The sequence below is a fragment of the Anas acuta genome, chromosome 9 (genome assembly GCF_963932015.1).
Source record: "Anas acuta chromosome 9, bAnaAcu1.1, whole genome shotgun sequence".
NCBI lineage: Eukaryota > Metazoa > Chordata > Aves > Anseriformes > Anatidae > Anas > Anas acuta.
In genome coordinates, this window is record NC_088987.1 from 8,867,689 (window position 1) to 8,878,441 (window position 10,753).

Here is a 10,753-nt window from a genome sequence, read left to right on the forward strand (position 1 = left end):
TCCACTGAAATTACAATCTGAACAAATTAAATAACAGCAGTTTATAAAATGCAGTGATTTTAATGTTCTGAATAAGGCCTGGTTTGTATTCTTTAGTATCTTGGGGTAATTTGAAATCCCCATTTTGGTGACGTTAGCACATTAGGCTGCTAGGTTTGCTTTGTCATCCTTTTAAAAAGTCATTTTACAACTTTGTTCTGTTCTGACAGATATTTCTATTCTTTGTAGCTGTAATCAGACTTTTGTTGTGAAATCTCCAGGATGCCCATGCCGAGTGAATTGAAAGTACTTCCAGACACGGAATTTTCTCTCCTAATCAAAGCTTTCGGCCAATAAGGAACACTGTCAAAAATGCTTAACTGAATTAGGAGCCAAGCACTATGGAAAGCCAGTGGGATTTAGGCAGCTTTAGTCCATTTATCTGTCCCACCCAGAGGACGCTGGGTGGCCAGGACCTTTTGCTGACCAGCTGACTCACTTGTCTGCAACGTGCGCACGGTGGTTTGTGGCTTGTGTTCCCTAATTGCTTCAAGCATAAGTCTCCAAGGGGTGTTCCTGCTTCGGATTTGCATGCTTTGTTTCTTAGCCTAAGTCCTCTCGTTGCCAGTAATGTTACTGAGTATTCCCAACTCAAATACTTGAAACAGAAAAATAGATTTTTCTATGTTTTTTCTCAGTCATTCAGGCCTCTGCATGCTGTGAAACGCGATGTTCATAGTTCCAGGTCTTGAATTCTGTCCTTGAGCGAGTGATTACATTATTCCTTACTGTTGTTAAGGCTTGTAGTCGTGCCCAGGATGTGGCATCAGCTTAACTCTGTTCTCTGGTTATGTAGAGGACTCCCAGGGTGACCACAAGGATATCATTCTAGCAATAAAATTGAACAGGTAATATTTATTAGGGACTTCCCGTTGACTTTTATTGGAACGAGAAGTTTGCACTTCATTTTTTTTCTCTGTAAAGTGCAGTAACAGTATTTGCCTCAGAGGTTACATGTGGGCAAACGTCTGAAAAATGTGGAGATAGGTAATGGGAAGGGGCTCACACAGTCTTTGATAGAAGCTGCGTGCATTCTTTCGGGGTAAAGTTTGTTCTTTCTCCTGCAAAAGCAAAGAAAGCTAGACAGATTAACAGGTGGCAGCTGCTGATAACCTCCTGGCAGAGTCCTGTGGTTACGTTTGTTTTTTAAGGCAATTGGAAGGCATCTGTACTACCATGAAATAGTGCATGTCGTATATTTCTGTGAGACAGTCTGCAAATAGCACTGTTTTAATTTCTGAGGAAAAGGTAAATTTAACAATATACGTTTTTATAAAGAAAACATATTTTCTTCTGATACTAGTAAACCATCCATGTAAATCATTTATTCTCGTGGTTCAATGTGGAATCCACTGATGATGCTTGAGATTTTTAATCTTTGAGCTGATCTCTGCCATTTCATTTTTGAAACACCCACTACAGGCTGAGCGATGCTCTGTATTTAATTCTGAGTACCTTTCCTCATCGATTTAAAACCCAACACAAAACAGAGTGCTTTTTATGTTCTTACAAGGAGGAACTAATGCATACAAGCTAAGAGAAAAACTCCAAAATGCCCAGGCAGTTCCTTGATTTTACAGGGCTATATTCCCAGGATCAGAATTTGTAGATAGACATCCGCGTGCTCTGTGCCCTGCTTAATGAAGTCGTTGTATGACTCTCTTTCCCCATCCTGATTTCTGCCTTGAAACATCAGGCACGCTGCTCTTCAGAAGGATGGCACCGTGCTGCAAATTACGAGGGCCCATCACAGATCCGTGACAGCAAAATGGCTAGGTGGGGAGCTGATACAGCATCGCACAGAAAGCTGTGCTGTGAGCATCTTACAGCCTTTTGTTGTCAGAATATTTAAAATGCGTACATCTTTGAACAGCAAGAGCAAGATATCACAGAAATCACTTCGTTATTATTTAACAGAAGCCCTTTCTGTTCATATCCAGCCCAGTGTGTCTGCTGAAGTCTCTGTCTCTTTCTGTAGCAGAGCATTTTAACCTCCAAAATGGAGCATTTTGCAGTCTGTAGAGCTTGTTACAACATGTAAACGTTAACAACAAAGATAAATAGACTGTCATTAATAAAATGAGCTATGTAGTTAGAGGTAGGGCCTCAAGGCAAACCTTTATTTCGACAAACTGATAGTTTTCTACAGAGCTTTAATGTTTTTAAGAAAATGGAACCTATGCATTTCTGCAGGTAACCATAGCTCAGATTCCCTGAGCTTTATTTCTGTCAGCAGTACTGGATTAATATGAAATTGTAGATGAGTAGTTTCAGCTTTGTGCCCTTATTTCATCTGCCTTTAAAATGGGAATTATAATCTCCTGTTCTAGAAGTATCCCTTAGACTGTAAACTGTTTAAGGCTGAGGCTGATGGCTCTGTGTGCTGTGCTTCAGCCCTACAGCGCAGTCATTCTGGGTGGGGAGCTGAGGTTCCACCCGGCTGAAAGTTTAAAAAAATAAGTTAAACATTGATATTTGTTTATTCAATTTTGTTTTGTTAATCCTTCTGAGATTTTCTGGAAGACAAGTGTAAATATTCCAAGGTCTTTAACAATATTACAGATGCATGGTATTGTCATAATTGCATCTGAAATGCGTGCCTAGGAGGGTAAGGTTGCCAAGCGGGCTGCCAAGGAACTATCTAGTAACTTTTCCACTCTGTTCTGTGCGGTTTCTTTGTAGGGTTGTGAAGCATCTGTAGGCCAGTCCTTAATTCTAGTTGTTTGTGCTGTAACCCATTGCAGAATGCTATTACATTTTATTTTGTGTGCTGATTGAATACCACCAGATACAGCAAAAATCAACATGTAATGTGCAATTCATTCTTTTATTTTCAGGTTGCGCCCAAGAACAGCTGCCCAGATTCTCCCAGGATCCACTGATGCAAGCACAGGCAGCATGCAGGTGATCACATTATTTTAGCTCGGAATTACTGTGGTGTTTCTTGTACTAATCCAGGGCATGCAGTTCAGCATTTCTGTCACAGCCGTTGGCAGTGACCAGAAACCTTTGTTCTTCGCACAGCAGGAGACAGAAAGGAGAGCTCATGTCGAATTACAGAAATATATTGATTTCTTTATTCCATGAGTGTCTGAAAAGTGATTAAGTTATAATTTACTAGCATTTTGCAATAAGAAAAGAAAATACAAGTACTGCTATTCAAAGTCATTTTATCTTGTGCTAGATACTTTAAGAGCTTTTGGCAATAATTGTTTCTGAGTCTTATGCAGTTGTTGTTTTTTTTTTTTCTAACATATTCAGCCTTTATTTGTAGCACATTTTGCTGATTAATTTAAAAGAGGGAAAGTTAGGAAAATCCTAATTTCAAAGCAAGTGGATGTTATAGCTATTCAATAACCACTCAGTTACTGGTGCTTTTACTTTGCTTGCTCATTTGTCTTCTGTAGCTTGTGTTAACCATTTCCAAATATATTCTCGTATATACTTTTCCATGGATTGCAAGACTACAGGATCTTGCATAACATTATTCCTTTTGCTTTAGCAGGGATTTAACAAGCAAACCACTGATTTTCATATATGTGTTATTAATAGAAAAAGACTCAGTCAGTTACGAAATATTTACAGCATTCTGGACTTCATTTGGATAAAATGTTTTGTGCATTTTAAACTTAGATTTTTTTATATTTTTCACATTTCTGTCAAAAAAAAGCTGAGTATCACAGAGATGAATTTACATAGCTTATCTTTATTACACAAAAGGAGTTGTCTGGTTGCCTTTACTATTATTCATTTGCATTGAATTCAGCTCTTTGAGGAATACAACTTTGTACCCTTGGGAACATATTTTTTCTAAAATCAATCAGATCAGAATTGTGTTTGTTAATTTACCTCACATTGGAATTGTCTATGTTAATTTAGTGGGCAAAACAAACTGCTTATATTTATGCAGAAGGAGAGAGAGAGAGAAAAGTGAGAAGCATCAAGGACTGCTGCCTCAGAGCTGCTGTTGCCATAGAGCTACTAACGAGAAAAAAACTGCAGCATGGATTTCTTCTGCTGCTGAAGGTAAGATGAGGGCACAGCAAAGGCTGTAGGAGGGAGGGGGAAGGGAGGCAGAGGGAGGGAGAAGAGGAAGAAAGTCTGCGTCCTTGCTGTCTAAAAAAGGAAATTCAGTTTCAGTGTACATGAGCAGAACTGCTGGTGCAGAAGAACAAAGCTATCTCAGTTGTTTAGGGTAGCAAGAGTGATGAGCAAGCAAGCGCATTCCCTTGCTTTCGGGAGGAAATGCTGCAAAGAAAGGAGAGAGAAGAGTGATTGTCAGTTAGAAAATACTGCTGCTTCAAGATACCTGCTTTTTGACACTGCTTTGGCATTAATATTGTTCCCCTGGGTAAAGACAGCTGTAAAAAAAATAAAAATCAGGTAGATAAGGAAGAAGAAAAACTATTGCTGAAAAATTTCAGCATACACTTAGGAATTCTCTCTGTATTAAAACATGTCAGTTGTTACATTCAGCTGTGCAGTACTGTGAGGCCTTTCAAAGTGCAAGTGCAATTATATTTTCTAAGGTGAGATTCTTATGATAAATTGATATTTTATCAATCTTTAATTCTGAATGCAGAACTGACACCAGACCTGCTTTCTGTGGAAACTTTTGAACAGGGTGAGATATGTAGGCCAAGACTCTCCATGCTTTCTGCAGAATTATCTACTAAACACTCATCCCAAAAGCTGCTGCCGCTGTTTCTACATCTGTTTAGCCTGCCAGATCTTGCAGCTTTTTGCTTTCATTCCAGTGTTCATTCTCTCAGTCTCTTTCTGAGATAACTTAACCAATGTGCCCTGCCCAGCAAACCCTGCACACCTGCCATGTTTGCATAGCAGGACCTTAGAGGGATACTAAAGGCAGCAATAACACCGAGTGTCTTAGTTATGTTGAAAATAGTAGGTTGATATTGCTCAGCCAACTGATTGCTGTATTACTGGGTATGCTTGGATAGAGCAGCCTTTCCTTTGCAATTTTTTTATTTTTGTACTTATTGCCATTTATCAAATGCTTGACCATTTCTCCTGAAATTTTGTTTGAAGGTTGAGTTAGAGTGAATTTCTCTGATAGCAGCCTGTTAGCTTGATCAAGATTCATCAGTTCAGGTTGTAAATAAATAAAAGTACAATTGGGATTCTGAATTTTGTTAGCAGTACAGTCTCTCACTGTGAAATTGTTATTCCTTGAGATTATAGCATTTATACATGGCATTTCTCAGCTGTGAATGACACTGGGATAGCTATATTGATCATGAATACATCAGTTGCCATTTCAAAGGTATGTCATGAGGAATTGGATGTGTAAGTGTATTTTTTTAGGAGTCAGACTCATTTTGTGAGTCACACTCATTTTGTCAGTGTCATAAGCTGCAGACAGCTTATCTGCAGTCTTTGGAACCATTCTTTTTACTTACTGTAGTCCCCACTGCAGTCAGTGGTTGATGACATCCTGTTCAGTTTTGCATAGATCTCTTGAGCCAGCACATAGAAGTCAAGGCTAAATCCATGATTGTGGTAATCCAGGTGACAAGGGTTTAGTTATCTTCTGCTCCAAACAGTTGCTCATATCTTATATCTGGAGTGAATAATTTTGTATATGTCTGAGTTCCACAGAGCATTAGGCTTTGCATTTCAGGAAAGTTCACTCACCTTGTGGACCAAATTGGTTTGGGTTCTTCAGAGATCTGAGATGATGCTTCAGTCAAGTATGACCCCATATAATAAAACCCTGTGTGTTGGGTAACTATTCAAGAAGGAATGGATGATCCTTATACAGATAAAATTTAGTTGTTGTAGATAAATATTAGCGGAAAGTTATTGTTGCAGTCTTAGATCAACTTAATGTAGGCTGCGTTGCCAAAAACAGGTAGCCAGAAGCAGTCATGTTGCTAATTGACAGATTATTCTCGTATGTTACAGGTAATTATCTCTTGCACATAGTTTGCATATTTATTGCCACCATCAACTGGAACCAAAGTACATATTTACACTGAAAAAGAGAAGAGCTACAGCAGCGCTGCTACACACATGTTGTGGCTGATCAGCTGTGTCCAGTGTGCAAAATGAAGTGCAGGTGCATTACAACTGCCTTGTTGAAGCTACTCCTGTGCTAGACTATGTAAACTACAACTAACCAATCTATCAGCTTTAGAGGAAGTTTCCAAGTCTTCTTCGTTGTCTTTTGGTAGAAAAGGGACTTTATTTAAAGGTAACCTAAACAAAGGGTTGTTTATAAGTCTGTTAATCTGTCTGCACATTTGTACGGAACTCTGAGGAAAAAGGAGATCTTGTACTTTGTGCTTGTTTTTCTGCTTCTTCAATTTGGTTTATTTTGTGGGAATGGTCAAGAGAAGAAGGAAGTATGACAAAACATTGCCCAGAACACTCTAATTTCTGTATTTGAGCCAGGAAAAAAAAGCAATTAAGCCACTAGTGCCTCTGTGATTATTGCCAGGGCCTGTACCAGTTCCCAAAACATTTCTAAATGCATGAGCTGTTTTTGAGGGTTAATGCTGCCCATAATCACCTTTTTCTGTTGTGCAAGGAGGTTCTGCACTATTCGGTGTCCAACTCCCTTTCAAGTAATAGTGTTTCTACACCAAAGGCACTAGCTGAGCGCTCCAAGGCTTGATTTTTAGACATGCTGAGCACTTACAAAGCTATTTAAAGTTAATGGGAGTACTGGTTTCTCAGCACAATTTAAAATTAGGCCTATGTGCTTAAACAAGATTTTTCAGTTTGGGGGAATTTGGACTGATTATTTAAACAGTCTTATGACAGCTAGACACCTTCTGGAACTGATTCTTCTTTTTCTTTATGGAGCATTTTGTCAATACTGGATTGATTCCTGGGAAGTTGAGTTATGTTGCATTACATCCCTTGATTATTGTTATTATTATTTTTGGTAAGCATTACTACTATTTTAGTTAATACAGAGCTAGTAGAACAGCTGGCACATAGGAATGAAGTGAATTCAGCTATAGTAGATTTCCTTTTCTGTGATGCTTTATGGGATTAATCTTTTTTTCCTATTAAGTTGAATGGCAACTTTGAATTCACTTCTGCTGAAATGCTTAAGGGTTAGAGAGAAACGATGTTCCTTTATCATTTAAATTTCTTTACATGTGTCTGGTGGATTTTTCAAGGCACTGAACAGTAGTGTTTTGGGCATGTAGGTAAAAATATTTCTTTCATTTGCTATGGATCCCATGTTTTGTTGATGGCCATTACATTTCAGTAGTACTCCGTTGTTATCTACCCCAACTATTTGTTTTTTTTTCCTGTGGTAATCTAAGTTTAATTCAAAAATGCCCTCCCTGGGTAAAAGGAATACCCTCACTCATCCCTGCCTGACTCACTGACTCAGTTTTATTTGTTCACTCCCTTGTTTTTTGTTCACACGACTATTCTTTCATTTCAAGGGAAGTGGTGTACTAGGTCTCCTTTAATGAGTGTTTGCAGTGGAAGATGGTCATCCACCGTATTTGTACAGTGACTTCTCATAAAAGATGTTTTGGGTATCAGTTTTACAACAAATGTACTTCTTTTGCATGCATCTGGATTCTGTCAGGAATTCTTTGTGACTCACTTTGAACTGAAACAGCAAGGTTGGTAGTTCACGGTGTGAAACCATCAGTTTAATATCTGGTCTTGAAATCACAGCTCAGCAATGTGTGATCTGGCATTTGTGGCAGAAGGGATCACAAGATCAGGTTTCTGTGATCTGTTATTACATACTGAGATGAGTTACTCCTTTAGAGCTTATGTTTGAGTTTTCACTGAGCAGCAGATTGAAACCAGTTCAGTAGCAGCAGTAATTTTAGTATTCATTGTAGCAAGATGCCTTACCCAATTAGGAAAACTTCCACTCTTTCCTCCTTAAAGCAGCCTTCCGCTTACTTTAGAATGCAGTAGAAACATTGCTATTAATTACATTTTACCAAGACAACTTTGCTTAAAGCATAATTAAAGCTGTGGAAGCTGAATTATACAAATCTTGTTTTTGTAAACACGGCAGAATCTAGAGTCGTGTGTGAGTAGCTGGTTGTGGAACTGAAAATATCTTTCTCCATATATATATATATGTATATTTTAAGAATACTTGAGGAATCTGAACTTCAGATTTGGTATGGCTCTGTCTATACATCAGTGACCATGTCATGTTGCCATTCCTAATTGTCTACCCACTTAGACCCATTTTATCCTCAGAGCTGTAATTTCTGAACTGGGAGCAATTATCTTGCTGGCTGGGAGACTTAAGAAAAAAATGAAAGAAGTAGGTTCTTACATCTCATCACATTCCAGTATTCACTGTTAATTCCCACAATTTTCTATTGTTAGGTGCCTGCACATCTCTCTCCCCTGGCTAGTTACACGATGGGAACATAGCAGTAGAGGATGACTGGAATTGCAGATTGTGATTAAAAGGTCACGTCTGAATTATAGCAAAACCCCAGCAGGCCACTGAAAGTAAAGCTGGGATTTTTTCTTGTCGGTTAAAATACGTGTTTTTGTCTCATTGCCGCAGATGGAATGAACAAGAGAGAAGAGAGTAGCAAAATGGCCATCAGGTGGCTCTGGTTCTCAGCAGTATCACGAACAGGCTTAATTCAGACATATTTTCACACCCTAGACTCCCATGTCCAGTTGTTTATATCAGGCACAATGCATTTTTTCTGATGCAGGACTAGCTATTATTTTTAATTTTTATATTCATGAAATTACAGCATTATTCTTACACCTTGCACATGATAAGTGACTGGCGAGCTTTTTATGCGCATTTGATTGAGCTTAATGTTTAATCCTGGTAGCACAGATGTGGTGTTTGATTTGCAGTGTTACTAACACAGAAAAGACGCTGAATGTTGAGCGTTTCCTGGCAAGCACAAAACGCTAATTTGGGGATCGCATTTGGGGATCAGGGACTTTACTGCAGCAGAAAATCTGCCATCTGCTGGCCGAGGAGAAAAGCACTTGTTAAGCGTCGGAGTGCACTGGATGAAGAGAGCTCCAGTGACAGCAACAGTAGGGGAAACTGGTAGTTTTGGAGAGCTTCTCAGCAGCGGGTCTGAAACAAGCCGGGTCAGTAATTTTCTGACAGCATATTTTTCCATTAGAAACTACTGTTCTGTCACAATTAAAACCTTCTGTGGGAGCATGTCAGTGAGAATTGGAATGTTCCATCCTCAAACTGTCAGAACATACTGTTTCAAAATGTTTAGACTTGTGCACTGATTTTTAGTCCAGAATGATTTTTTTTTTCAAGTAATGATTTTTGTACATTATAAAAACAAGAAGTCAAAATTGAAGCTGACTTCTTTGTATTAAATATTAATGAAACCTCTCGTTATCACTATGCTAAATTCAAGGCACTGAAGAGTCCAGGTTTACATTATCCTGCTCTGACAACTCAATCTCTGCTTCACGACTTGTGGCCATGTATCCATGGCTCAGTAGGGAGAACATGCCAAGGCTCTGTCTTCTCATTCTTAAAGAAAAACTGTTCAGAACTTACACTCTTTTTAATAGTATAGCATATGCAAAGAATTCTCAGTTATAGCCAGAGTTATCCCAGTCAATATTCAGGAAAAAAAAAAAAAAGAATAAACCAACATAACTCTCAAGACTTTCCTTTCTATAACTCTATAAATTCAGTACTTGTCATGTGCTAAAAGAAAAAAAGATAGACTTCACTTTTTATCCTGCAAGGAAAGGAATGAATGAAAAAATTGCAGGATCAGATTAGCAATAGATCTTGGAGTTCGTAAGCGTTTCTGATCATATATCACCTGTCTTGACAGATAATTATCTAAGATACACCTATAAGGTGGCCAATTAAACTGTATTCAACAAAAGTTTAGATGCAACCAGACTGCATTTATATTCAGAATGACGTTTTTTAATTATGACTATCATGACTTCTTAAATACCATTTTAGTGTGGCTTTTAATGCAATTAATTAGAGGGGGGAAAAAAAAAAGAAAAATTGTTTGTGCAAAATCATACTGATACTTCCTTAATGAAGTATCAGCATTCAGTATTAGCAGATAGGCAGAGTTCTGCTCACAGTGTGGTTACCCACCACATGAGCTAGGGAAATAACACGTCTGTTTACATCTGGAGGAACCAGGCCCAGGAGAGGGGAAGTGTGTTTACGATGTCAGGGAACATTTAGATGCAGAAAGTATGAGTTCAGTTCTGTGATTTGTAGGGGTCTGAACTGTCATGATTAGAAATACCCTCCTGCAGAAGACTCTTTGCCTTTTTTTTCCCCTTTTGCTTTTACCTCCAGTTTCCAGTTACCATTTGTAGCACCTGACCTTTTCGATAACTTTTTGTGTGACTGCATAGTGGTTCTAACTGGTGAACTGATCTGGCATTAAATCATTTATTGGTCTATTTATTGTGGGGTGATTTTTTCAGCTGAGTTATTGGATCCATACACAGTGAAAATGCATTTTAATTTGTTGGAAATATTTGCTTTTTAGTTAACATATTCCACCAAAATCTCAGACTTTGATAGATATTCAAAGACTGGGCTAAGTTTTCTATTCTAAATTAAGCACACTCATAGTGGAAGAAGGTAGACAAATTTTAGATAACTGAAGTGTTTGTGGTTCTGTCATCCGATCTGTAATGTTTGTGCACCTCTGCCACCTGAAAATCGCACTCAGCAGTGCTGTGCAGTTAACATACTATGCACAGAGAA